The sequence below is a fragment of the Teleopsis dalmanni genome, chromosome X (genome assembly GCF_002237135.1).
Source record: "Teleopsis dalmanni isolate 2A chromosome X, ASM223713v2, whole genome shotgun sequence".
In the NCBI taxonomy this organism is placed as follows: Eukaryota; Metazoa; Arthropoda; class Insecta; order Diptera; family Diopsidae; genus Teleopsis; species Teleopsis dalmanni.
Genome location: NC_051848.1, coordinates 97,337,943 through 97,342,453, shown reverse-complemented (window position 1 = coordinate 97,342,453; position 4,511 = coordinate 97,337,943).

The window sequence follows — 4,511 nt, the reverse complement described above, 5'->3', positions numbered from 1 at the left end:
AAATTTCGATTTCATCCATGACCTTTTTAACATCCATCGCACTAGTAATTCGTATGAAATGCGAACAAAAAAAATCAGATACAGAATCCGACAGGTCTAGTATTTTAGTGGCGACATTGACTCCATATCGCATAATTTAATAGACCTAGTCAGCTGTAAGCTGTGACGACTAAATTTTTTTTAAAAAAATTTTAGTCTTGCCACAATACGCATTTCACACGTTTTTAAAAAAAAAAAATGCTGACGTCAAAGATAACTATAATTAAATAAAATTTGATGTTGTGTACTCCAACATATCTAACATATGCTATACATACCTTGAAATACCCTGACGAATATTGATTTTAATTAATATAGTTCGAACTATATTAATTAAAATAAATTTAAATTATTTTTCCGAACCGCATGAAACACATTTTATTAAAAACAAAGCATAATCAAAACAAAAATAGAAAAAATGAGAAATGTCATTTATTAATTTGTTTTGTGCATTTCGGTTGATCGCCAAAAATTGCAGCGGATAATAGAAAAAAAGCTGCGAGTGTAATTTAAAGCTTTCAGAAGTCAACAACAGAATACCTGATGAGGGGAAATGTTGAGGGTATTGACCGAACAACGGCTAGCAAAAAAGTCCGCTCGACGCAGTTAGAAAAAAAGGAGAATAAAAGGCGCAAGCGGAGGAGTTTTCGGTCTCTTGGCTCGTGGTTAAGTTGAACGCAACGCATCGTACCGGTGGTGTTAATTACTTAGTTTTTTTTTTATTTGTCCATATATAGAAATAATTTATTCAAAAATTATTTATATACTAAATTTAGATTTTTACAACTTTAGTTATTTTTTTGTAAAATTAAAAATTGCTTAAGAGCATAAAGTATCAAATAAAACTTTGATTTTATTAATAAAAATTTATTTTGGTGCTATTTTCTTAGCCAACTTTTGCATCTCGGGATAATAGTGTTAATAGCCACAGTATAAAAGAAATAGTTGACGGCTTTAACAGTGGTCAATTAAAAGATTTTGTACTGGTGCTCGTTCGAACGTATAAACGTGTTGACACCACAAGCAAAAGACGTGGCGCGGCTTGGGTGTCTCTTTGTCTCCGATACGTGGCAAAGTTTAAATTGATTGGCGTTTCCTGATAATCATCGCTGGACGTTGTAAGCAGCCCTGATGTACCAGAAAGGGTAAGACTTATATATGTATAAAATACAGTGCAGATTTTCGCGTAAGTAACTTCAATGTATAAGCGTGAATTTATAAGCTATTTTATTTAAATCGGACGAATTGCTTAAAAATTAACAAATTCCAAATTGTATAATTGAATATCTACAAATTTTACTCATTTAAATGGAAATGAGAAAAGTAACAACAAGGCAATCACAATCGTAAAGGCTTCAAGTTAAGCGCATAGGAGCATAAACTTTCTAAACACAACAAGCTCATGAATTATTAGTTCTTATGAAATAGAATCTATGAAAAAAAAAATGTATCTTTGTAAAAATCGAAATTAAACAACTGAAAACAAGATATTTGTGAAAAAAAAATGTATTCTGTTATATGCAAACATAATCTTAATTAATTATAAAGTGTAACATTAAAAATTTAATTACTTAATCCACATTTAAGGAATGTAAAAATATTACATAAAATTCTAAGTGAAATACCAAAGTAATCTTCACACGACTACGCTTAATAGAAATTCTTCTTCCCTTATATTTTTATTTAAAAACATTTTATGAGTTTTTGAAGTGAAAACTTCTTATGGCGCGTTAGGCACTTTTTGGGTGAGCATTTTCAGCCGATCTGACAGATGAGATTTTACACAGATATACTCCGCGGGTATTTGTATAATATATGTATACTATACGCGCTCTTTGCATGGGCATTCGTTCGTGCTCTCGCGACAGACGAGATTACATACCTATATGTGTATTCAGAGTGTATAGGTATGCGAGAGCGCTGCATGCTATACGCAGTCTTTGCATGGGCATTCGTTCGTGCTCTCGCGACAGATTATTGCTATGCTACTGCTATCGCTCTCACTTTGACGAGAGCCATAGCAGAGCAGAGCACATCAAATTTAGTTGAGTCAAATTTAGTGTGTCTGCATTGTATGTCTGCATTGTGTGTCTGCATTAGTATGTCTGTTTTTGTGTGTGTGTTAAACAACAACGGCGGGAGCCGTTGCACATGAAAAAAAAAAAATGATCTGCTCTGCTCTCATCTCGCTATCATTTTTTTGCTGATTTCATCATCATCATTTTTCAAACCCTGATTTAAATATTTCATTTGACTTGTGTTGCTGCTATGGTATTGTGTTAAAAAAACAAAAAAAAACAAATCTAAAGTGTTAATAGAATTAATAAAAACATTGTTGTAGTGCTTTTGTATACTATAGTGTTATATTTTGTATACATTATTACAACTGCTGCTCGTCATCACTTTATATTTCAACTTTATAGCAAGTTTCAAAAGAGACAATCGTCCAGCAGGTGGGGTGGCTATTTATCATCGGTCCAATGATACTATGGCCACATTTTCTACAGATCATATGGAAGTGCATGCGAGATATACCAGTATGTTTAGCACTAATGTTTCGAATATTGGTGATATATGTATTTCCTAATGCCATTCTAATGGACAAACAATAATAATGGCTGCCGTTTATATTTCACCAAAACAGTCTTTACAAGCAATACGAGAGTTCTTGTATTCAAATTTATTCATTTATTCTAAAGCTGCTTCCGCAATATTTATGATGAAAATTAATAGAAGATTTGATCATTATACTATGATTTTGAGTGGAGATTTCAACATAAACTTTGCAGATGTCAAAAATCAATCATTAATTGAATTTTTATATCAAGAATTTGATTTAACGATGTCCAATGATCGCAATCTTAGCACAACAAAATACAAAACTACTATTGATGCAGTATTCACAAGATATATAAATAGATTTAAATCAAAATTGTTTATTTCATACTTTAGTTACCATAGACCTATTGTATCAGTTTTAGAATTTGATGAAAATCCTGATAATAATGATGAAAATGCTGATAATGATGATGTAAGAGTTGTTGAAATTATGGATGAGAACTGATAAATTTTGTATTTACTATTTACTAATATTTACTCATTTAAATAAAACCACTTCCTTCGAATATAGTTTCTATATTATTATACTTATTATCCACATTGCTTGGATAAACTTGATTTTTTATGTACAATTTCTCATGTCGCGAGCGCACCTAAAAATGCTCACCCAAAAAAGTGCCTAACGCGCCATAAGTTCAAGTTTTCACTTCTGCCTGCACTCCCGGAGTGTTTTTCTCGGTTTTTATTTGTCCATATATAGAAATAATTTATTCAAAAATTATTTATATACTAAATTTAGATTTTTACAACTTTAGTTATGTTTTTGTAAAATTAAAAATTGCTTAAGAGCATAAAGTATCAAATAAAACTTTGATTTTATTAATAAAAATTTATTTTGGTGCTATTTTCTTAGCCAACTTTTGCATCTCGGGATAATAGTGTTAATAGCCACAGTATAAAAGAAATAGTTGACGGCTTTAACAGTGGTCAATTAAAAGCTTTTGTACTGGTGCTCGTTCGAACGTATAAACGTGTTGACACCACAAGCAAAAGACGTGGCGCGGCTTGGGTGTCTCTTTGTCTCCGATACGTGGCAAAGTTTAAATTGATTGGCGTTTCCTGATAATCATCGCTGGACGTTGTAAGCAGCCCTGATGTACCAGAGAGGGTAAGGCTTATATATGTATAAAATACAGTGCAGATTTTCGCGTAAGTAACTTCAATGTATAAGCGTGAATTTATAAGCTATTTTATTTAAATCGGACGAATTGCTTAAAAATTAATAAATTGTATAATTGAATATCTACAAATTTTACTCATTCGAATGGAAATGAGAAAAGTAACAACAAGGCAATCACAATCGTAAAGGCTTCAAGTTAAGCGCATAGGAGCATAAACTTTCTAAACACAACAAGCTCATGAATTATTAGTTCTTATGAAATAGAATCTATGAAAAAAAAAAATGTATCTTTGTAAAAATTGAAATTAAACTGAAAACAAGATATTTGTGAAAAAAAATGTATTCTGTTATATGCAAACATAATCTTAATTAATTATAAAGTGTAACATTAAAAATTTAATTACTTAATCCACATTTAAGGAATGTAAAAATATTACATAAAATTCTAAGTGAAATACCAAAGTAATCTTCACACGACTACGCTTAATAGAAATTCTTCTTCCCTTATATTTTTATTTAAAAACATTTTATGAGTTTTTTTTATAAATTTTGTTGTATTTAAGTGAACACAAAAATGCATTTATAAAACGTTAAACTTAAAATATGATTAATTAATATTATTTTTTTTTAAAAAAAAATTGAAATCAGTTAAATATTATTTGCTTATTATTATTTACGAGTAATTGTAAATATATTATTTGATAAATTGTTTTTTTTATTTAAAATACATTGA